The sequence below is a fragment of the Ornithorhynchus anatinus genome, chromosome 18, assembly GCF_004115215.2.
Source record: "Ornithorhynchus anatinus isolate Pmale09 chromosome 18, mOrnAna1.pri.v4, whole genome shotgun sequence".
Classification (NCBI taxonomy): domain Eukaryota; kingdom Metazoa; phylum Chordata; class Mammalia; order Monotremata; family Ornithorhynchidae; genus Ornithorhynchus; species Ornithorhynchus anatinus.
Window position 1 is genome coordinate 28239501 of NC_041745.1, and position 25433 is coordinate 28264933.

General features: G+C 45.0%; 1 protein-coding gene and 1 long non-coding RNA gene across 2 annotated transcripts in view; one reads left to right on the plus strand and one right to left on the minus strand.

The window, feature by feature from the left end:
- Window positions 1-1804: 1804 nt before the first annotated feature.
- LOC114805471 lies at window positions 1805-25264 on the minus strand. The gene is made up of 2 exons (XR_003753447.2): window positions 25192-25264; window positions 1805-2347 (listed from the first exon to the last, which is right to left on the minus strand). It is a non-coding gene; the product is annotated as an uncharacterized LOC114805471 (long non-coding RNA).
- RBM47 (RNA binding motif protein 47) overlaps window positions 25211-25433 on the plus strand; it is a 130426-nt gene continuing 130203 nt past the window's right edge. The window contains exon 1 of the mRNA XM_029046683.2: window positions 25211-25301. The gene's annotated coding sequence lies outside the window, so the exon portion shown is untranslated. The remainder of the gene's footprint in view (window positions 25302-25433) is intronic.

The following is a 25433-nucleotide window of genomic DNA, read 5'->3' on the forward strand; positions in this document are numbered from 1 at the left end:
TTGGTAGAGTATAACATCACAGAGTTGGAAGACATGTTCCCTGCCCACCAGGAGCTTCGAGTTTAGAGGGGGAGATTACAGTCTAGAAGAACAGCAGAAGATGTTTCTTTCAGAAACAATCTCCCTGTTAGTCACAAGACTACCTTTCTCTGAGGAACTCAGAAAACACCCCCTCAGTGTGGGATCACCCTGGCCCAACACCCATTCAGCAGCGAAATCTCTGGGGTTCCGGGTTAAGAGGACAGATGGGCTTGGACTGACTCATCATTTCTTTGAATCATATGACACGTCGTATTTGGGAAAGGAAATAGCTCTGTGGTGTAAGTGGCTCTAATCAGGCAGAATTCTGCAGTTGTTTAGTGAACGACTTCCTTAAATGCAATGAGGTGTTAGTATAAAGAATCATTGTCCATTTCTCAGAGTTAGAAAAATGAGATAGCAATCGATTCTGTTTTTCCATTCTGAAATTGCCTGAGTTTGGAAGGTCCCCAGGTTTCTCCCAACTGAAAATGTCAGCCAGGACGTATCGGGCATATAATAAGGGTTGGACCAGTTTCCCCTTCTTTCCAACAGTCAACTGTTTTTCACAAACTCAACCGATTTATTGGACTCATTTTTTATTAATTTTTCTTGCTTTTCCACTCTGGTCTGCTGCTGTCCATTACTGTCTGCCTGCTGCCACTGTCTGCTACTATTACTACCTGTTATTTGCTCAGACTAGAAGCACCATGTGGAAAAGAGCCTCTGTCCAACCCGATTAACGTGTATCTACCCCGGCACTTAGAATAGGGCCGGAAACCTAGTAAGCACTTAACAGTGCCATAATTTTTATTATTACTTCGCATGCTATTTATTCAAAAGCTCCAGGCATTTTGCAATTGTAGAAGCCTATGAATGTCGCATAGTAGCCCTTAACAAATGCTATTTAAAAAAGCCATTTTGGTTGAAGGGATCTTGCTACCCAAAAGTCGTCATGATAGGATAAATTCAATCTGTGCAAATTCTTTGACCTTTCTGATGGTTGCATCAAGTGAGTGTTGATGCCAACTTCATCTTAGGTGAAGCCTAAGCCTGAGAAAGTTCCCAATTTGTCTTGACCCAAAAATCCATAGGTGTACAACAGAATTACCACTCTAGACTGTAAACTCATTTTAGGCAGAGAAAGTCAGTCAATTGCATTTATTGAGCACTTACTGTGTGCAAAGCACTGAACCTAACTCTTGCGGGAGTACAACAATATAACAGACACATTCCCTGCCCAAAACGAGCTTACAGTCTAGAGGGGGGGCTTAAAGTCTAAAGGGGGACCTTACAGTCTAGAGGGGGAATGTGCCTACCAACTCTGTTGTACTGTCCCAAGCTCTTGGTACAATGCTTTGCAGAGTGTAAGTTCTCAATAAATTCCATTGATGATGATGATGATGAGCAAGACCCAGATAAATACAGAATTATTTTTTCAGCCTCCCATCCAAAGGGTAGAAAGTGGAATTAGTCAGCCCAGGCCTCTAGGTGGTAAACTCATTGTGGACGGGGAATGTGTCAGTTTATTGTTATATTGTTCTCTCTCATGCACTTAGTACAGTGGTCTACACACAGTAAGCATTCAATAAATTTGATTGAACTGACTGACAGGTCTAGGGCAAGGGGCTTATGCTTAGAGGAAATGTGTCTTTGGTATAATGCCTTCTTTAGAAGAGAAGAATTAGGAGAGCAAAGACTGGAGCTAGAAATGGGAGTTCCTGGTAAATAGCAATTGGACAGCATTATGTGTACTTTATTTAATAATTCCCATAATTGACAGGGCTAAGCAAATGGCCTTTATTCAGAAGCATATGTGTGTAATGCTACAAAGAATGTGTAAATCATTTAATAGTTTTCCCCGCACTAAAGGCATCAGACAAAGGAAGCATTATCCTCTTTCTTCTAAAGCAAAGTACAAATGCAAAAAGGTAAGGCCCTGACTCTCTCGATCGGTAACTACCACTCACAACTTAGATTCACGGGAAAGCTGCTGGTTAGAAGTTGGTTGGATTCCTCCGCAAGTAGCATTAAACCTGATTCTTCAAGAAAAGCTCCAGGGGGCACAGAGTTGGGAATGCAACCTGGGCCAGCTCCCAGGATTGGAAGCTCACACAAGGATACTGCAGAGTGAGAACCCCCAAAGGGCCCTGAGCTGGGAGAGAGGGCACATTCCCAGGCTCAGTTTGAAAAGTGTCAGGATCAAAAAAGTTGCTCTGGATGACCCTAGAGTCCAGCGAAGACCCAGCTCGGAAAATCAGCCTCCATTCAGGGCCCGCCCCTTCGGGTTCGAGTTTGACAATTATTTTCTGTGCGTCGAGATCACCGGCTGAAGGAGGGATAGGAGAGAGAGAAGAATGAGCCAGAGAAGCATAAGTCCTTTCCCCCAGACCTGTCAGTCAGTTCAATTGAATTTATTGAATGCTTACTGAGCATAGACCACTATACTAGGTGCTTGGGAGAGTACAATATAACAATAAACTGACACATTCCCCGTCCACAATGAGTTTCCACCTAGAGGCCTGCGTTATTTAGGGACTTGAGGACTAGAATACCATGACCACCACCTGCCCCGCTCTTCTGTATAGATGCAGCCCCTTTCTTCTCCCCCTCCCCATGAGAGTGGAATTGGCACTAGAGACCATTAAAGGTGAGAAGCAGCATGGTTTTATGAATAGAGTATGGGCCTGGGAGTCAGAAGGACCTGGGCTCTAATCCTGGCTCTGCCACATATCTGCTGTGTGACCTTGGGCAAGTCACTTCTCTTTTCAGGTCCTCAGTTACCTCATCTGTAAAATGGGGATTAAGATAGTGAGCCCCATATGGGACAGGGACTGTGTCCAAGGTGATTAACTTGTATCTACCTCAGCTCTTGGAATGGTGTTTGGCACATAGTAAGAGCTTAACAAGTACCATTATTATTATTATTGAAAAGAGCACCAGCCTGGGAATCAAAAGACCTGGTCCTAATTCCAGTTCTGCCATTTACCTACTATCAATCAATAAATCATATTTATTGAGCACTTACTGTGTGTAGAGCACCAAACTAAGAGTTTGGGAGAGTACAATATAACATATTTGGTAGACGTATTCACTATCCACAATGAGCTTACAGTCTACAAAGGGAAACAGACATTAACATAGCTAATAAATTACAGAGCTGTATATTTAAGTGCTATGAGACTGAAGGAGAGGTGAGTAAAGGATTGCAAATCCAAGCACAAAGTTGACATAGAAGGGAGTGGAAGGAGAGAAAATGAGGGCTCAGTCGGGGAAGGCCTCTTGGAGGAGATGTGCCTTCAATAAGGCCTTACTGTGTGACATGTCACTTAACTTTTCTATGTCTCAGTTTCCCATCTGGAGATTCAATACCTGATCTCCCTCCCATTTAGACAGTGAACCCCATGTGGGACAGGGACTGTGTGAACCTGATTATCTTGTATTTAGAACAGAGCTTAACCCATAGTAAGCGCTTAACAAATACCACAATTATTATTAGGTCCACTGGTAAGGAAGAGCTGAAATGTCATGCCCTTCAGAATTTGGGAGATTTTGTCAAGGTGATTTTCCCTGAATCTTTTTGCTGGCACACATTTGTTCAAAGATTGACATGGTATCTTTGACATCTGACTTGGTTTTTTCTGGGTTTGTCTTTTCCTCTTAGATTATGAGTTCCTTGCAGGTAGGGATTGTCTTTAATTTCAGGTTTCAAGGAATGCAGACCTGCCCCACGGCACAACTGGTATATTCCTTGGAAATGAGGCTGAATCATGAATGCTTGAATCTTGCAGTACTTTTTCCCATAGACTTCCCTAATTCATTAGGTTCCATTCCAGAGCCGGGCCAGACCTGATGATCAGGCCCGACAAGTAAGGAAAAATTACATGGAAAATCCTTCCCTTTGTCCTTTTCCCTTGCCTGTTCCTAGAAGCTTTCCTGCCTTCCTACACCCCAAATTAGGCTCTCTCCTTCTCCATTTTAGTAATTGTGGCATTTGTTAAGAGCTTACTATATTCCAAGCACTGTATTAAGAGCTGGGAAAGATACAAGATGATCAGATCCCATATGGGGCTCACAGTCTAAGAAGGAGGAAGAACAGGTATTAAATCCCCATTTTGCAGGTGAAGGAACAGAGGCATTGAGAAGTTAAGTGATTTGCCCAAGGTCACACATCTGACAAGTTGGTGGAGCCAGGGTTAGAACCAAGGTCCTTCCGACCCCTAGGCCCATTCTCTTTCCACTAGGCCACACTGCTTCCCCTGTCTTTCCAGTTCTCCCCTCCACCTGCTGGGAATTCAAGTTTTGGGGGATTTTTTAGGGAGGGTTGAACCTTGTTTATAGTAACAGCCACTGCTGCTGGCACACCTATCTCTACTGCATCAGTCCTCCCTGATTACCCCAGCCCCATCTGCTGATAACAAGCTCACGCACAGCAGGTCAGGGGTTGAACTGTGTTCTTTCCACTAGGCCAAACTGACCATAAGCTTTTTTAGCTTAGTTTAAAAAAAGAAGAAAAAAGGGAAAAGGGAAATTCTACCCAAGCAGAACAGGGTTGGAGGTGTTTTTAATACAGTGGGAAGCAGCATGGCCTAGTAGAAAAAACATGGGCTTAGGAATCAGAGCACCTGGGTTCTAATCCTGGCTCTGCTACTTGCCTGCTGGGTGAACTTGGGCAAGTTACTTAACTTCTATGTGCCTCAGTTTCCTCAACTGTAAATGGAGATTCAAAACCTCTTCTCCCTACTACTGAGACTGTGAGCAACATTTGGGATGGGGACTGAATCCAACCTTATTAACTTGTATCCATGCCAGTGCTTAGCACATATTAAGTGCTCACTAAATACCAATATACTACACCTGTGCATAGAATTTGTATTCAAACTAATATATAAGGTTATTTATTAAGCACTAGTACATACACATATATATTATTAAGCACTAATATATACATATTTACATACATATACAGTATATGTACAATAAGTATATACGGTAATTATGAAGTGCTTAGGGTGTGTGGAGAACCATGCTAAATGCTTGTGAGAGTATAAAAGAGTTGGTAGAGAGGATCCTCAGCCATGAGGAGTTTACAGTCTAATTAAAATAAATTACTGATAGGGGAAGGAGCAGAGTATGAGGATATGTACACAAATGTCCAGGATCTGGGGGTAGGGTGCATATCAAAGTGCCTAAGGGGTGCCAATCCAAGTGCAAAGAAAGAGAGAATTGGGTGAGGAAATAGGGTGTGAGTCAGGTAAGGCTTCTTGGATAAGATGTCAGTCAATTGTACTTATTGAGCACTGTACTAAGAGCTTGGGAGAGTACAGTGTAACAACAAACAGAAACATTCCCTGCCCACAACGAGTTTACATTCCAGATGTGATTTCAGTAGGGATTTGAAGATGAGGAGAGTGGTGGTCTGGATATAGGAAAGGGAGGGAGTTCCAGGCAGGAAGAGAGTGAGCCACAAAGAGAGGTCTGTGACTGAGAGGGGCCTGTCATATAACCTCTGTGTGCAGAACACCAGAGGGGACACAAATGACAGGTGAAATTATTGCCTCTGGAGGAGGGGCTTGTGGAGCCCCGACAAGTAGATGGGGGGAGCCAAAGGGAGACTGGAGCTCACGAGGGCAATGCCAACATGGGTTGGGGTGACTGCGGGCACCTGGCGTGAGCGTCTAATAAAGCTTTCCTAGATCTAGGACCATCGAGTCTGACTCATTGTTTCTGGGATCTGGGCGGGCTTTGAGGTCCCCAGAATGGCCTTTCACCTCCGATGTTCCCGTCTTTTGTAATGCTGCCTGCCTGAGCAGGGTTCCAGATCTTCCCCAATAGTAGGACGGAGGCCCTGCCCTCACATTGCTATGGACAATCAGTGAATAGGGGCTGGAGAGTGGGAGACCAGGTGGTGGATGGTGACTCCTTTTCCACCAAACTGGTGGAACTGTCAACTTTGCATTTTTTATTGTTTTTGATTTTATATTATTTCATCTTTACTACTGTGGTTACCTTATTTTTAGATTGTGCGCCCCTGGAGGACCAGGGACCTGGCCTAATTCTCACCTCTATATTTTTTCCCAGCACTTAGCTCAGTGTTCTGCATACTGTATGTGCTTAATAAATACTACTTCTCCTACATCCTTTCTAGATTTTAAGCTCCTTGTGGGCAGGGATCATGCCTAGAGACTCTATTGTAGTGTACACTCCCAAGTGTTTGGTACAATCAGTGCTCTGCATACAAGTGCTCAATAAACAGCATTGCTTGATTGATCAATCAATTGACACCAGTTCTAGTGTGCCCTAGTGGATAGAGTATGGACCCAGGAGTCAGAAGGACCTGGGTTCTAACCCCAGCTCCACCACCTGTCTGCTGTGTGACCCTGGGCAAGTCATTGATTCCCCTGTGTCTACTCCAGAGCTTAGAACAGTGCTCAGCACATAGTAAGCGCTTAACAAATACCAACATTATTATTATTACTTAACTTCTCTGTGCCTCAGTTATCTCATCTATAATGGGGATGGAGACTGAGAGTCTATGTGGAAAAGGGACTGCACCCAACCCAATTATCTTGTATCTACCCCAGCTCATAGTACAGTGCCTGGCACATAATAAGTGCTTAACAAATACCACGATTACTTTATTATTATTATTATTATTACTCCTGCTATTGCTGAACGTAGATACATGAATATTCAGATTCGCAATGCGGCCTTTGAACACATGGGGGCAGGAGACATAATCTTAGCTGCATGTTAAATACAGGAAAAAAACAGGGATAATCAAGATAACTCCAGGTGTCCTTCAGCCTTTTCAAAGAATTTGACCCCATCAATAGACCTGGCTCTGGTAACTACCAAAACTGTTTCCCTGAGAAGTTAAGCCTTTTCCCCAACATCCACATAATAAAATAGTTGTGGACTGGATCAAATCCTGTTCGATTTAATCTATACTGTCATGTTCAAGGATGAAACAAGGAATCTTAAAGTTTCTGAATAAGATTTTTTCCAATGGTATTTGTTAAGCACTTACTATGTGTTGGGCACTGTACTAAACGCTGGGGTCGATTCAAGCTAATCAGGTTGGACACAGTCCATGTCCAAAGGTTCTGATCCTCAGAGAAAGGTTAACAATTTGCAGAATGTGACTATCTGCAACCATCTACTGATTTCTGTGTGTACACACACACACACACACACACACACACACACACACACACTTATGTTGATGAACAGCTTCTCAAAATCAGCAAAGCATTATGGTTTGGCAATTATACTCAATCAATTGTATTTATTGAGCACCAACTGTGTGCAGAGCACTGTTGAATGCTTGGGATTGCACAATATAACAGAGTGACATGTTCCCTGCCTACATGTTCCCTGCTCACAGACTACAATCCTCATTATCATTGCCATCGTCATCACTGACAACATTCATTAGCATCTATTAGATGCAGATCACTGAATTAGGTACTTGCAAACATTCAACAGAAAAAAAAACACCTCACTGCTCCCTGCACTTGAGAAATTTACAATTTAATGGTGAGGGATGCAAATTTCCAAAGGAACCAGAGGGGCATGAGTAAGAGCATAGCTACAGATGATAAATGAGGAGACAGATAAGGGTTAGAGTGAATGGTAGGGTGACATGCTGGGAAAGCTATTAGTTAGCCTTCTTCAGTGAGTTTGAATAAGACCAAGATTATTGTACCAGCTCACACCAGGAAAATCCTATACACAGCCAAGGAACTCCACTGGTGACGTAGAGTTGAATGGTATAACCAAATTCGCTACCTCATCAGCACGTTGTCCTATAATGTAAGCAAAAGAACAAAGGGGTATAGCCTATAGAGGGCTATAACGTCTTTTGGCAGATGGACAGACAGAGCATGATGAAAACATAATATCAAGGCTCAAGTGGAACTGGAGCTATACAGGATGATTGTAACAACCAAGTTTTTCGAGCTGTGAGACATAGACCTATTACAGACATCATATTTGGCTTTTAGAGCTATTCCATCAGTGTTTCCTACTTGCAATGCTTGTGTTAACTATCACATACATCATTGTGATAAATATGAAAAGATTAAATTCTTTTAAGACAATGTATCAGTGGAAGCCTAGTGGGAAGACCAGAGGGTCTGGGTGTCAGGAAACCTTGGTTCTAGTCCTGGCTCTGCCTTTTATCTGCTGTATGATCTTGGGCAAATGATGTCTCCTCACCCCACTTCCCCAATCCATGAAATGGAGATAAAACATTATTCTACCTCCCTTTTTGACTATCTTCTCCCTCCCTTTGACATTATCAGCCCTATGTGGGAAAGGGACTGTGTCCAATCTGATCACCTTGTATCTATCTATCCCAGCATTGAGCACATACTAAACGCTTAATAAATTCCATCATTATTATTATCAAACCCTCCAACAATGTGGTCTAGAAATGGCTGGGAGAAAACTGGCCTGTCTCTTCTTCAAAAATTAGAAATGGGTAACTGTCAAAAAGATTGTGAAACTAAGAGAGAGAAATGAAAATGGAGCCAAGCACTGTGGTAAGATGGGCAAAAGTACAACTATGGGTAAGTGATTATCATTAACGTATTCGTCTTATCAGTCACATCTGCTTTGTGATGAAATCTTACCATCAGTAGTTATTTTGGAACTCATAAGTCAAAACATATATATCCTTTTTTCCCCCATAAAGAGATAGCAGTTCTTACCTTGAAACCTTATTTCCTAATGCTTATCCCTCTGATCTTTGTTACAGAATCTCAGAGAAATCAAAAAGCTACATTCTAAATGGAGCAAAAATAGAACCACGCTTGAGTTTAGCTACATTTTCTTTCCTAAAGAGAGAAGAGATGCCACACCTAAGCAGCAGCTGTCAATCAACAGACTCTAAAGCCAATCAGAAACCAAGCCTGAAAACAAAATGTCACTGGTTTAGGTGGACATCATCTGTGCTTCAATCATGGCCAATGACTATGGGAGACAGAGAGGAGCAGATGTCTAAATTAGAGTTCCTGGTTAATAGTGGCCAAATTCATAACCATGCTCCCTGCTAGGGATTAATGGAGTTTCTTAAATTTTTTTAAAACATTTTTCATACTTCCTGATTTTGGTCAGTACCAACAGAGAAAATAAATACAGAAACACCTCGGGCAAAGCCAACCCAGTTCTACAGGATTTTCAACTTTTTTTCTGAACAGGAAGTATTAAGTTTGTCACACACAAGTCTCTTATTACCACTTTAAGACAGAACAAAATCTATGGGAAGACTGAGCACTATTGAAGCAGCAACTCTTCACCCTCCTCAGTTTACAGCTCTCTACCCAGCCTCTTATGACAATTGGGAAAACCACAGTTAACAAAAATGATTCCTTCCTCTCCTCCCTCCCCCTGCCCCCATCACATGGTAGTGTGAATGCTGATTTTTGATATATCGTCCTGGAAAAAATGAATATCTTGAACAAAGAGGAAGGGTGAGAACCCAGGAAACTTTTGCAAAGCAGAGGCTTCAATATTTTAGTATGATAAAATGATGCTAAAGGATTTGGAATTTACCAGGTCTTCCTGGGATTGGGTCCCTGTGCCCAGCAAATTGTTCCCTGGAGTTCAGCCATCTTACCTCAGAGGTCAAAAAGCGGCAGAGCCTTCCCATGAATCAGTGGATGATGGACATACAGGTGGGAAAGAGAAAAAAATCTAAGCTCTCCTGCACCTTCAATCAGTCATTCATACATTCAATAGTCTTTACTGAGTATTTACTGTGTGCAGAGCAGTCTACTAAGCACCTGGGGGAGTACAATACAACAATAAACATATACATTCCCTGCCCTCAACACAAGTTTACAATCTGGGGGTGGGGGAGGCCTCAAGCTTAACATATCCAAAACAGAGCTCCTTATCTTCCCAGCCAAACCCTGTCCTCTCCCGGACTTCCCCCGTCACTGTAGATGGCACCACCATCCTTCCCAACTCACAAGCCCCTAACCTTGGCATTAACCTTGACTCCTCTCTCTCATTTACCCCACATATTCAGTCCATCACCAAATCCTGATGGTCCCACCTTCACAACATCACCAAAATCTGCCCTTTCCTCTCTATCCAAAATGCTCTTATGTTAATACAATCATCCTATCCTGCCTAGATTACTGCATCAGCCTCCTTGCTGACCTTCTTTTCTTAAGATACATTCAGGACATGACACCCCCCGCCCTCCTCAAAAATCTCCAGTGGTTGCCTATCCACCTCCAAATCAAACAAAAACTCCTCACCGCTGGTTTTAAAGCACTCCATCACCTTGCCCCCTCCTACCTCACCTCGCTTCTCTCCTACAATCCAGCCCACACACTTTGCTCCTCTGGTGCTAATCTTCTCACTGTGCCTCAATCTCGCCTGTCTCACCTGGACCCCTGGCCCACGTCTGTCTCTGGCCTGGAACGTCCTCCCTCCTCAAATCTGCCAATTACTTTCCCTGCTTTCAAAGCCTTACTCAAGTTACATCTCCTCCAAGAGGCCTTCCCAGATTAAGCCCCATTTTTCCTCATCTCCCACTCCCTTCTGCATTGCCCTAACTTGCTCTCTTTGCTCTTCTCCCCTCTTCCAGCCCCACAGCAATTATGTATATATCTGAACTTTTATTTACTTGTATTGATGTCTATTTGTATTGATGTCTGTCTAACCTCTCCCCCCCAATCTAGACCGTGAGCTCGTTGAGGGAAGGGATTGTCACTCTTTATTGTTGTACTTTCCCAAGTGCTTAGTACAGTGGTCTGCATACAGTAAGCGCCTAATAAATACGATCCCCATCTGTGATCCCTAAGATCACTATTAAGTTCTTGGGAGAGTACAATTCAACAGAATTAGCAGAGGTGATCCACCTAACAGGGTAACTTCAGGCGCATTCAGCTTGGCTACTAGGAAAGAAGAGCTGCAAATTTGGGTGCTAAAGCAATCCAGCAGGGAGCTGCAACAAGGACTATGAACAGGGGTTCAAGGCCCTAAAAGGCTGGGATCATATCTACCTGCTATACTGTACCCACTCAAAGGCTTAGTACAGTGTTTGGCGCACAGTGAGCACTCAATAAATAGTACTGATCAAATCAAGCAATGATGTTTATTGAGTGCTTAGAGGTAGAAGTCTCCTGAAGGCAGGAGGAAATGTGAGACTAAGGAGGAGAGAGGTTGGTGTTGGAGAGGTAGATTTGAGAATCATCCACAAGAAGATGGTATAATAATGTTGGTATTTGTTAAGCGCTTACTATGTGCAGAGCCCTGTTCTAAGCGCTGGGGTAAACACAGGGGAATCAGGTTGTCCCACGTGGGGCTCACAGTCTTAATCCCCATTTTACAGATGAGGGAACTGAGGCACAGAGAAGTTAAGTGACTTGCCCACAGTCACACAGCTGACAAGTGGCAGAGCTGGGATTTGAACTCATGAGCCCTGACTCCAAAGCCCGTGCTGTTTCCACTGCGCCACGCTGCTTCTCTATTTGAAACTCTGGGAGCGAATGAGTTCTCCAAGCGAGTGGGTGTAGATGGAGAATAGAAGGGGGACACGGAACTGAGTCTTGAGGGATTCCCCACTGTCAGAGGGTGGGAGGCAGAGGAGGAACCAGCAAAAGAAGCTGAGAAAGAGCAGTCAAAGGGACAGGAGGAAAAACAGTGTCACTGAAGCCAAGGTTGGATAATATTTCAAGGAGAAAGGGGTGGTCCACAGTGTTGAAGGCAGCTGGTTTTCACCCTGAAGGTCCTGTTTCCAGAAAGTCTTTTTTTCCTAACTGATCCCTGGTAGACCTTGACTCCTCAACCCTCTACTATTATGTTCCTTTGGCCAGGCCCACAAAACATCGACTTACCCTCCTCTAGGGGATTGTGTCTTTGGAAGGAAGCCTAGTCGAAAGCAGTCATAGTTGCGGAGTTTATTAAGCACTTACTGTATGCCAAGCACTGTGATAGAAATAATATAAGCCGATGGGGCCAAGACCCTGTCCAACATGGAGCTCAAAATCTAAGCAGTTAGAACAGGGATTTAATCCTCTTTTGCAGATGAGAAAAACAAGGCCTAGAGAAGTTAAGCAACTTGCCCAAGATCTCACAGGAGGCAAGTAGCAGAGCCAGGATTAGAGCCTGGTTTTCCTGAATTGCAGGCCTGTTCACTTTCCTCTAGACCATGCTGCTTCTCTGAAGTGCCCAGTACAGGGCATCAAAAGACCCTGGTTCAAACCCCCAGCTCTACCATTTACCTGCTATATGACCTGGGCAAGTCCCAGTTTCTCTGTGTCCCAGTTTCTTCATCTGCAAAATGATGATAAAATTATCTGCTCTCCCTTTCATTGTGAGCCCTGAGTAGAATAGGGACTGTGTCTGATCTGATTATCTTGTTTCTACTCCAGTGCTTATAGCACAGTACTTGGCACCTAATAAGCACTTATATGTGCTTAATCAATAGATTGAATTTATTAAGCACTTTCTGGGGCAGCAGCGTGCCTAATAGAAAGAGCATGGGTCTGGAAATCAGAGGACCTGGTTTTTAATACCCGCTCTGCCATTTGCTTGTTAGGTGTACTTGGGCAAGTCACTTTACTTCCCTGTGCCTCAAATTCTTTAACTGTAAAATGGGGATTAAATCTTATTCCCTCTATTTACACTCTCCACACGCTCCGCTCCTCTGCCGCCCACCTCCTCACCGTCCCTCGGTCTCGCCTATCCCACCGTCGACCCCTGGGTCACGTCCTCCCGCGGTCCTGGAACGCCCTCCCTCCTCACCTCCGCCAAAACTGATTCTCTTTCCCTCTTCAAAACCTTACTTAAAATCACCTCCTCCAAGAGGCGTTCCCAGACTGAGCTCCTCTTCCCCCTCTACTCCCTCTGCCATCCCCCCTTTACGTCTCCGCAGCTAAAGCCTCATTTTCCCCTTTTCCCTCTGCTCCTCCACCTCTCCCTTCCCATCCCCACAGCACTGTACTTGTCCGCTCGACTGTATATATTTTCGTTACCCTATTTATTTTGTTAATGAATTGTACATCGCCTTGATTCTATTTAGTTGCCATTGTTTTTACGAGATGTTCTTCCCCTTGACGCTGTTTAGTGCCATCGTTCTCGTCTGTCCGTCTCCCCCGATGAGACTGTAAACCTGTCAAACGGCAGGGACTGTCTCTATCTGTTGCCGACTTGTTCATCTCAAGCGCTTAGTACAGTGCTCTGCACATAGTAAGCGCTCAATAAATACTATTGAATGAATACACTGTTAGCCAATGTGGGACAGGGACTGTGTCCAACCTGATAAACTTGTATCTACCTCAGAGCTTAGAACAGTGCTTGACACTTAATCAGCACTTAACAAATACCGTTTTAAAAAAAGTGCTTGTACAACATAACAGTTTGTAGAACTGTTCCCTGACCACAATAAGAACAATAATTATGTAGTATTAGTAATATTGTTGTTGTTGTTGTTATTCCCTGTAGTCTTTGCCCCAGCCAATTTAGCTCATTTATCTTTTGCCCCAGCTGGCTGAGTCGGGACAAAAGCCTTTGGTATGTTAATTTCCTACAGAAAAAAGCCACTCATCCACTGTTCCCTCACCTTCTCTTGCATGCCCTGAGAGCTCCTGGCCTTTCTGAAATCAGGGGAAGACGAAGAGAATTTGTCTTTCCTCTGGTTCACATTTTGCTTGTTGCTTCCAATATGGGTTTCCCGAAATTTACCCTCTGCTGCCACTGCAGGCAGTTGCATGGCCTAGTGGAAAGAATAAGGAGATCTAGGCTGTAATCCCAGTTCTGCCATTTGCCCGCTGTGTGACACTGGGAGGGCCATTTAACTTTTCTGTTCCTCATTTCCTCATCTGTAAACCTTATTTCCTGAGGTTTTCTGAGGTTCCTGCTGGTGGGGGGTTTCTCCCTAACCTATTACACCCGCCGTGTTCCTACTGCAGCACTGTCTGCCTCCCTGCTTTCAGTCTACCCACAGAATTGGTCACCAAGTCTGGACCAAGTAGAACTATTTGGAAAAAGAGTTTATTTCATTTTTGCATTCGTTTTTTGAAATGGGGTTGGAGACCTCAAGCATTTAGGTAGGAAAATCATACAAAAGACTGGGGCTATCCAAGTGATTTAAGAAACATTTCATTACCTCATTTTTACATTAAACTCTGCATTTAAAAAATAGACTTGGTCATTATAAATTTGTATGTATCTGTAACTTATATTAATGTCTGTCTCTCCCTCTAGGCTCTAAGCTTGTTGTGGGCAGGGAATGTGTCTGTTATATTGTCATACTCTCCCAAGTGCTTAATACAGTGCTCAGCACACAGTAAGCATTCAGGATATACGATTGACTATAATGGAATTTTTTTTGTGCTTCTACTATTTCTATATATACATAAATATATAGACTACTAATATGTAGACTATTAATATATAGACTACTTTTGTTCAAAACACAGAGAGGGATTACTCAAGAATGCCTTGGAGAAGTTTAAACTCTTAGGAGGGAAAGCAGGTGACCCCCATTGCACAAACATTTGATTTATTGACTGTAAACTCCCTCTAGGCTGTAAACCAGCAAGGGCAAGGAATGAGTCTGTTATACTGTACTTGCCCAAGCACTCAATAAATATGACTGATTGATTGATTGATTTACCAGGGAATCAGTTCCACATCAAGCAATCAAAGGGATCTATGTGCTCTACGTGTTGGTGGTATAATCAATCAATCAATCATATTTACAAAGTGCTTGCTGTGTGTAGAACACTATACTAAGTGCTTGGGCTAGTATTCATTCAATAGTATTTATTGAGCGCTTACTATGTGCAGAGCACTGTACTAAGCGCTTGGAATGAACAAGTCGGCAACAGATAGAGACAGTCCCTGCCGTTTGACGGGCTTACAGTCTAATGGGGGAGACAGACAGACGAGAACAATGGCAATAAATAGAGTCGAGGGGAAGAACATCTCGTAAAAAGAACATCTCGTAAAAGTACAAAGCAAGAGAGTTGATAGACTGGATCCCTGCCTTTAAGGAGTCAGAAGGACCTGGGTCCTAATATCGACTCTGCCGCTTGTCTGCTATGTGACCTTTGTGGCAACACACAACTTCTCTGTGCCTCATCTGTAAAATGGGGATTAAGAGCCCCTTGCAGAAAATGGACTGTGTCCAACCTGATTAGCTTGTATCTACCCCAAGGTCACTGAAGCACAGAGAAATGAAGTCTCTCGCCCAAAGTCCCACAGCAGAAAAGTAGTGGAGCCAGGATTAGAACCCATCACTTTGGGACTCCCAGGTCCATGCTCTGTCCACTATGCCATGCTGTTTCTCAAAAGCATTGGGGTAGAAACAAGATAATCGGGTGGAACAGTCCCCATCCCACCCTGGGCTCACAGTCTTAATTCCCATTTTCCAGATGAGGGAACTGAGGCACAGAGAAGTGATTTATCCAAGGTCACACGGCAGACAAGTGGCAGAGCCAGGCGGAATTAGAACCCATGACCTTCTGACTCCCAGGCCCATGCTCTATCCATTAGGCCATCCTGCTTCTCTACCTTGAAACTCATTAGAATTTCTATATTGTACTCTCTCAAGGATTTAGAATAGAGCTATGCACCCAGCTGGCCCACAATAAATACAATTGATTGACTGCTTAATTAATTAGCTGATTGCAGAGCTAGCAGAAACCTCAAAGTAGCTACTCTGCTGAGCTACCAGCTCAGGGGCTCTCTCCACTCAAACTAGCTACTCACTAGCCCAACCTATTGACAATCACCTCCTGATTCATTTCCACTGTCACTAACAATAAAGCCAGTGTCTTGCAAAATGGCCTCCAAATTACTCAAACATCTTGAGAATGGAGCAACACAAAGAATTTTGTGGCAACATCAAAGCAGCCCCCTTAGAAAAAGAAATCCAATCTGCTTCTCCCAGTGTGACCAATGACCAATGTGTCCCTCTGGGAGAGACTCTAGCAGGACCTTAAGACTATGGAGGCTTCCAGAAGGAAAACTCAGAACTGGTTTGGTGACAATGGCCTTGATATCAAAGAGATACGTACAGTGAAACCCCTTGCAGATCCTCACAACCCTGACAGGAGGATGCTTATCGAAGCCTTCATCGTGGAATGCAAACCAGCTCAGTGGCTTGCTGCCAAGGTTGAAGAGATACAAGGTTGTACAGACTGAAACTGAACTAAAGAAACCAAGGCAAGGATTTCTATGCAACTCTAAAGAGGGTATTTGGAACCATACAGCCAGCACCCTAACGCCGCTGAAAATTAGAGATGCTTCCTACAGAAACGCTCTGGGCATGTCACTCCTCTCCTCAAAAACCTCCAGTGGTTGTTTATCAATGTTCCCATGAAACAAAAACTCCTCACTCTTGGCTTCAAAGCTCTCCCTCACCTTGCCCCCTCCTACCTCACGTCCCTTCTTTCTTTCTACTGCCCGCCCCGTACACTCCGCTCCTCTGCTGCTCACCTCCTCACTGTCCCCCGTTCAAGCCTATCCTGCTGTCAACCCCTGGCCCACCTCCTACCGCTGTCCTGGAATACCCTCCCTCCTCACATCTGCCAAACTAACTCTTCCCTTCTTCAAAGCCCTACTGAGAGCTCACCTCCTCCAGGAGGCCTTCCCAGACTGAGCCCCCATTTCCCTCTGCCCACCTCCCTTCCCCTCCCCTCAGCACAGTGCTAATTTGTATATATTATTTACTACCCTATTTTGTTAATGAGGTGTATATTCTATTTATTCTATTTATCTTGATAATGTTGTCTTGTTTTTTTGTTGTTTTGCATTGCTGTCTCCCCCGTTTAGACTGTGAGCCCATCATTGGGCAGGGATTGTCTCTATCTGTTGCCGAATTGTACATTCCAAATGCTTAGTACAGTGCTCTGCACATAGTAAGCACTCAATAAATACTATTGAATGAATGGAGGTGACTCTACCCCTAGTGGATAAAGCAAAGCCAGGGAGCCAGAGCCCCTGGGTTCATTCATTCATTCAATCGTATTTATTCTAAACCCAGCTCTGTCAATTGTTTGCTGTGTGACCTTAGACAAGTCACTTGACTTCTCTGTCCCTCAGTTTTCTCAACTGCAAAATGGGGATTCAATACTGGTTCTCCTTCCTACTTAGACTGTGAGCTGCATGTTCATTCATTCATTTAATAGTTTTTTTAGCGTTTACTATGTGCAGAGCACTGTACTAAGCACTTGGAATGTACAATTTGGTATGTATAATTTGGCAGGGACTGTATCCAACCTGATTAACTTGTATCTACAGTGCTTAGAAAAGTGCATGACAGACAGTAAGCACTTAATATATATATATATATACAAAAGAAAGAGTGATATGGCCTATCAATCAATCATATTTGTTGAGCACTTTCTGTGTAGAGCACTGTACTAAGCTTTTGGGAGAGTACAGTAAAACAGAGTTGGTAGATATATTCCCTGGCCCTAAAGGAAAATAGTCTAGAGAAGGTAGAAAGCCTGATGAAAGAACATGAGCCTAGGAGCTGGAGGACTTGGTTCTAATACTGGCTCTGCCACTTGTCTGCTATATGACCTTGGACAGATCACTTCACGTCTCTGTGCCTCAGCTACCTCAACAGTAAAATGGGTATTAAGACTGTGAGCCCCAAGTGGGACATTGACTGTGTCCAACCTGATTAGTTTGTATCTATCCCAAAGCTTAGAAGTTTCTGGCACATAACAGGACCTTAACAACTATTCAGTAAAAAAAAAAAATCCTACTCCTACTCCTACTGTGAGCCCCATGTGGGACAAAGGACTGCGTCCAACCTGAATATCTTGTACCTATCCCATTGCTTAGAAAAGCGCTTTACAAATGCAACAATAATAATAATTGTTAAGATCAAATTAGGGTCTCCTTGGATGAACTTCTAGGAACATTTGTCCCTAGAATTGCCATGTAAGTGCAGACCATGTGGTAGAGTAGACCCAGCCTGGGCTGCACATCAAATACCCACGTTCTCTTATAAGATGAGGGTGGCATTCTTGAGAACTTTGTGTTTAGGATGATAATAATAATAATGTTGGTATTTGTTAAGCGCTTACTATGTGCAGAGCACTGTTCTAAACGCTGGGGGAGATACAGGGTCATCAGGTTGTCCCACGTGAGGCTCTCAGTTAATCCCCATTTTACAGATGGGGTAACTGAGGCACAGAGAATGATGATGATGGTATAGGAAAAGTCACATTGCATATGCACCCAATCAGTTTCTACAATTATGGGACACACCAAGCCCATACAGGCTCTCATCGTCAGAAGAACATTCCCTAATCCCATAATCACATTCTAGCCAAAACACGTACTGAAAACTCACACAGTGGCAGAACTCAGTGTCCAGGAGAAATTTGGGACACATTGTCAAGACCTGCATGCGATGTTCGTCAATCTTGAAAAGCATATGACTTTATCAGCAGACCTGGGCTTTGACAATGCTGAATAAATTTGGCTGCTCTGAGAAGTCTATCAGGATCCCCAGATTACAGTGATATCTGTAGATGATACAGTGCTCTGCACATAGTAAGCGCTCATTAAATACTATTGAATGAATGAATGATATCTACATCTATATCATGATACCTATATCATCATCATCGTCAGCATTGATGGTATTTATTGAGTGCTTACTATGTGCAGAGCACTGTACTAAGTGCTTGGGAGAGAACAATACAATAAAATTGACAGACCAGCTCTCCACCCACAAGCAGTTTACAGTCTAGGTGGAAAGGCAGAGATTAAAATAAATAATATGTAATGTATAATTTAAAGATATGTACATAAGTGTTGTGGGGCTAAAACTGGGGAGAATATCAAATGCCCAAATTTCACAGATCCAAGTGCAATTACTTTTCTCCCCTTCAAAGCCTTTTGGAAGACACATCTCCTCCAAGAGGCCTTCCCTGACTAAGCTCTTCTTTCTTTTTCTCCCACTCTCCTCTGGGCTGCCTAACTTGCTCTCTTTATTTATCGCCACCCCCAGCCCCATGGAAGTTATGGACATATCTGTCATTTATTTATATTAGTGTCTGTCCCCTCTCCAGACTGTAAACTCATCGTGGACAGGCAATGTATCTTTTCATCGTTATTTCGCACTCTCCCAAGTGCTTAATATAGTGCCCTACACGCAGTAAGAGCTCAGTAAATATGATTGAATTAATTAATTAATTAATTAAACATATCCTCAGCAGCCCCCAGCCCCTTGACCCCTCAGTTCTTTCATCTTTGGCCTTCCCATACTCCCAACATCTGTGATGGTGGCAACAGCCTCCATTCCTCTGGCCTCACCCCTGCTGCAGTTGCTGTCTCCAATGTCAATCCCACAGCCAGAACTCTGTCGGTGGGGTGTCAGAACCCTGGATTTCGGGTCTCAGGAAATTCCTTTCTTTCAGTGATACTTTCTTCTGGCTTCATCTCTTGGGCTAGATCTCCCACTGGGTTCAGGTTTATCCTTCCTGTCTCCTAGGAGCACCTAAGACCCTTTGGTTTCTTTTTTGAGTTATTCCCTGACATTCCTCTGCTAAAACCCTGCCCCAATCCTTGTCTTAGTCATTCGTGCAGACCACCGCTCTCCTTACCTTCAAAGTCCTAGTAAAATCATATTTCCTCCAGGAATAACTCCTCATATCCTCACCCTATCCTCCCTTTTGCATTACCCATATGCTTGGGTCTGCAACCCTTAAGCACTTCAATAATCACCCCACCCCCAGTCCCACAGCCCTTAAGTATGTACACAGAGAAGCAGCATGGTCTAGTGGTTAGAACACCGGCCTGGGCATCAGAAAAACCTGGGTTCCAAAGCCGGCTCCACCATTTGTCTGCTGTGTGACCTTGGGCAAATCACTTCACTTCTCTGTGCCTCAGTTACCTCTGTAAAATGGAGATTATGACTGTGTGTACCACGTGGGACATGCACTGTGTCCAACCTGATTAGCTTGTATTCATTCAATAGTATTTATTGAGCGCTTACTATGTGCAGAGCACTGTACTAAGTGCTTGGAATGTACAAATAGGTAACAGAATCTATCTAACCCAGGTCTTAGTACAGTGTCTGGCACATAGTAAGCACTTAAATACCATTAGTCTATTGCTTCCCCGCTCTGAAATTTATTTTGCTGTCTCTTCCAATAGACTGTAAACTCCCTTTGGGCGGGGAAAGTATCTATGGCTTCTAGTGTATTCTCCCGAGTAAGCAGTTTGGAGTCAGAGGTCGTGGATTCTAATTCCTGCTCCACCACTTTCATTCATTCAATCGTATTTATTGAGCGCTTACTGTGTAAAGGGCACTGTACTAGCGCTTTGGAATGTATAATTCGGCAACAAATAGAGACAATCCCTGCCCAACAACGGGCTCACAATTGTCAGCTGTATAACTTTGGGCGAGTCACTTAATTTCTCTGTGTCTCAATTACCTCATCTGTAAAAAGGGGATTAAGACTGTAAACTCCACGTGGGACAACCTGATTACCTGGTATCTACCCCAAAGCTTAGAACAGTGCTTGGTACATAGTAAGCTCTTAACAAATATCATCATTATTATTAAAACTGTGCTTGGCACACAGTAAGCATTCAATAGATACCAATGACTGATTGATTCAACTCTTCCAGGATGCATATCACCTTTTCAGTCCACCCACTGGCGGGCTCCGAGCTTCATCCTCTCCAGCTCATCCTTGCAGTTACTGTTTACCTCGATTCATGTTAATCTACACTTTTTTACTTAATGTATTTACTGAGTTACTAATGTGGGCGGAGAACCACAGTTTAAGCACTTGGGAGAGTACTTCAGAAACAAAAGACAGAGCACAGCCCCTGACCGCAAGGAGTTGGTAAACTACTGATCTTGACCTTGATCAGCAGTTGCTGTATTGTTCTCTCTCCAGTTCCCACTGTTTGTCAATAAATCTTATTTGTCTGTTTTCCCTTGGATTGTAAAGTCTCTAAGGGCTGGGGCCACACTTTCCATTTTACTCTCCCAAGCGCTTCTTCTGCACACAGTAAATGCTCAACAAATAAAACACTCAATCACCTTACCGACCCAACCTCACCTCGCTTCTTTCCTACTACCCAGCCCGCATACTTGGCTCCTCTAATGCCAATCAACTCACTGTATTTTGATCTCGTCCATCTTGCCCCGCCCCCCCACCTCTCGCTCACATTCTGCCTTTGGCCAGGATCACCCCCGCCTCCCTACATATCCAACAAATAATTACTCCCCTCCACTCCTTCTAACCCTTATTGAAGGCATATCTCCTCCAAGAGGCCTTCCCTGACTAAGCCCTCTTTTGCTTCCACTTCCTTCAGCATCGCCCTGCCTTCTCCCTTTATTCATCCCCTTCCCTCCCCCCGCCCAGCCCCACAGAGTTTATGTACATATCTGTAATTTATTTATTTATATTAATGTCTGTTCCCCCCCCCCCCCAGTCTGTAAGCTCCTTATGGCCAGGGGATATGTCTGTTATATTGTACTCTCCCAAACACTTAGTATAGTGCTTTGCACAGAGTAGGTGCTCAATAAATATGATTGAGTGAATGAATCCAGTCCTCAGTTTCCTCATCTGCAACACGGGGTTTCAAGAGCTGTTCTCCCTCCTCCTTAGACCGTGAGCCCTCAGTGAGATCTGATTATTTTGTATCTACCTCAGTGCTTGGCTTATAGGAGTTACTGTGTGCTAGGCACAGTACTAAGTGCTGGAAGAAATACAAGCTAATCAGGTTGGACACAGTCCCTGAACCACATAGGGCTCACAGTCCTAATCCTGTTACGGATGAGGTAACTGAGGCACAGGTAAGTGACTTATCCAAGGTCACACAACAGAAAAGTGGTGGAGTCAGGATTAAAACTCAGGTCCTTCTTACTCCCAAGCCCGTACTCTATCCACTGGGCCATTCTGCTTCTCTGCTTAATAAACACATATATATTATAAATACATACATATATATATACATATAATAAATAAATACATGAGAAACAGCGTGGCTCAGTGGAAAGAGCGTGGGCTTGGGAGTCAGAGGTTATGAGTTCGAATCCCAGCTCTGCCACTTAGCTGTGTGACTGTGGGCAAGTCACTTCACTTCTCTGGGCCTCAGTTACCTCATCTGTAAAATGGGGATTAAGACTGTGAGCCCCACGTGGGACAACCTGATTCCCCTGTGTCTACCCCAGCACTTAGAACAGTGCTCTGCACATAGTAAGCGCTTGACAAATACCAACATTATTACATCATGTGCTCCAATCCCCATGGGGATTTCCAATATTCTCTCGGCAAAGGGTCCCGGCTGCTTCATCAGAACCTCGACCAGCCATCAGGGAAAAAAAAAAAAAGAAAACCTTTAACTTCCTGCTTGCTTTCTAATGAAACTGTTCTGATCCCAAGACCGAACCCAGTTCCTGAACCAATATTGGTTCTGTCTCCAGTGACCGGTCTAGCCGGAGGACGCGTTCCCGCTCCTTTCCCGCCTCAAACTGTCAGGAGCCCGGGGCTTGCATATTGCAAATAACTTTCCTGGCAGGACCCTGAGATTAACATATCTTTTGTTTGGAAATTAGCTCTTGCTCCGGGGAGAACTTCTCAGATCCTTTGAGAAACAAAACCCAAATCCTACCGCGCATAGTCTTCAGAGAAAACGGGGAGTCAGAAGGGAGGGAGTGATTCTAAGCATTAGCTTCTCACCCTTTGGGAGGGGATCCGCGGCAGACCTGCGGATCACTGGACTGATGGTCCGCAAATAATCATCATCCTCGTCATAATTGTGGTACTTAATAATAATAATAATAATTTGTAAAGCGCTATGTGCTGAGCACTGTTCTAAGAGCTGGAGTAGAAACAGAGTAATCAGATTGTCCCACGTGGAGCTCACATTTTTTAATCCCAATTTTTACAGATGAGGTAATTGAGGCACAGAGACTTGCCCAAGGTCAGACGGCAGACAAGTGGCGGAGCGGGGATTAGAAATCACGACCTCTGACTCCCAAGCGCATACCATCCTCCAAGCACTGTGCTGAGCTCTGGGGTAGGTGCATTGTACCGTAGGGCCTCCAGCACGACCCCCTGCTCTTGTCTCTTCCTTTGGCTGGCAAGAATGAATTCGGGGAAGTCACTGGGGGCGAGTGGAAATCAAAATTTAAGCCCAAGGCTGAGGCGTCCTGAAGGCTGGCTTGGAGGAGGGTCCATTTATGTAACAAGTGTCCCCAGCTGATCTCCACTAGACTGTGAGATCCTGGAGCTTACCAACTATCTCCACAGCACTTTTGCCCATCGCCTTAATTTATTTATTTCATATTAATGTCTGACTCTCCTAGGCTCTAAGCTCGTTGGGGACAGGGTAGTCTCCCAAGCGCTTAGTACAGTGCTCTGCACAGAGTAAGCGCATAATAAATGCGATTGAACTATCGGACTATACTCTCCCAAGTGTTAGTATGTTGCTTTGATCACAGAAGAGCCCAGTGAATACTATTGACTGACTCCGATTCCCTTCCCTTGGGATGACACCCTGCAAACATTCCCAGGGGAAGTCCCAAAGTCAGTGCCTGACCCTGTTTGCACCTCGGGTTCTCAGAACCCACTTGTGAGCCCGCGACAGTGAAGAACACCACCGTCAGGATTAGCTTCCCTCATCAACCACTAAAAGCCCCCAGCTAATAATTCTCGAGGGAAGAATTGCAATCTGGTCCTCCCCCCGACCCCCGGAAATCACAACCCCCCAGAAATCACAATCCCTTCTTAGGCTCTTGAGCTGTGGGCTTCCTCTTCTTCTGGCGATAGTCACCAGCCCAAAGGAGCCTCGTCTGCAGGCCGGGCTCCGCGGGGAAAGGACAGATTCCCCAGGACGAGCTGTCCAGCTCCTGCTTAGAACAGCGCTTGGCACATAGTAAGCGCTTAACAAATACCATCATTATTATTATTATTTGGGAAGCAGCATGGCCTGGGAGACAGAAGATCATGGGTTGTAATCCCCGTTCTGCCATTTGTCTGCTGTATGGCCTCGGGCAAATTCCTTTACTTCTCTGGGCCTCAGTTACCTCATCTGTAAAATGGATATTGAGACCGTGAGCCCCAAGTGGGACAGATTTGCTTGTTTGCACCCCAGCGCTTAGTACAGTGCCTGGCACATAGTAAGCGCTTAGCAAATACCATTATGATTATTATTTGGGGAGGGGTGAGGGAGGGCGGCTGCAGAACCCGGACATAGCGCAGGCTAGGGGTGGGTGGGGATGGGTGGGGGTGGAGGGGATCCTGAGCGGCTGGTGACCGGGCTTCCTTCTTCTCCGGGCTCTCGGTTCCCCTTCTGGAGACCAGAATGACGCCGAAGGTCAAAGCATGCTGACGCCAGGCCCGCAGGGCGGACCGGCCAGGACCGGACCGGCCTGTCCGGGCTGCCTTGGCCCGAGGCTCCGACCCCGTCGCCCCCCAACCGGTTCCTAGAGGAGCCCGAGGGGAGGAGGTCGTGCTGGCCCCCCAGGACTGCCCAGCTGATCCCTGACCCCTTTCCCAGGACCACCACCACCCCCCCCCAATCCCGCCTGGAGGGCAGCAACGACACCGGAGCAGCCCCGAGCGACCCCATCGCCCCCCACCCCTTGGACAGCTTTGCAGGCCGGTTTCTCTTCTTAAGAGAAAAATACCAGGAAACTTGTTGGAACCGGGAAGAAGCCACTTCCCTCCCAAGAACCGTGCCCGCCTCCTCCTCCAGGTCTCCCTCCATCCCCGTCCCCCTTCTACCCTCTAGACCCCACCTCCACCCCTTCACCCCATCATTCATTCATTCCATCGCATTTATTGGGCGCCTACTGTGTGCAGAGCACTGTACTAAGCGCTTGGGAAAGTACAATACAGCAAAACAGACAATCCCTGCCCACAACGAGCTCACAGTTGGGGTGGGGGGGGGGAGACAGACATCAGTACAAGTAAAATCTATCCCTCCTCCCCATCCTTTCCCCCTCTCCACCCCCTTTATCCCCACCCTGCATTCTCTCCACTCCCAAGACACCCACCCTCCCAGCCCCTCCAACCCCCCTACCCTTCCCAGCCCCTCCAACCCCCCTACCCTTCCCAGCCCCTCCACCCACTACCCTTCCCAGCCCCTCCAGCCTCTGCCGCGGATCCGGCCTGCTGCTTTCACTGGTCTTCGCGTCTGCAAAGGTATCTGCTCTCCTACCAGCAGGAATGCTGCCCTGGCCTTGGGCCAGTCAAGGCTCAGCGAACAGGATAAAATTTCAGTTCAGATTTGCGGGAAGTTGCCAGTGTTGGGAGTAGAGATCTGGTTTGGTGAGTTTGAGGGCTGAGACACCCTTGCTACCGTGGAGAGGTGAACGGGGAGGGGAGAGGAGGGGAGGGGGCGGGGCGGCTGGAACCACGGAGATGAGGCTTCACATTTGCCTTCAACAGTCGCGGTGTTAG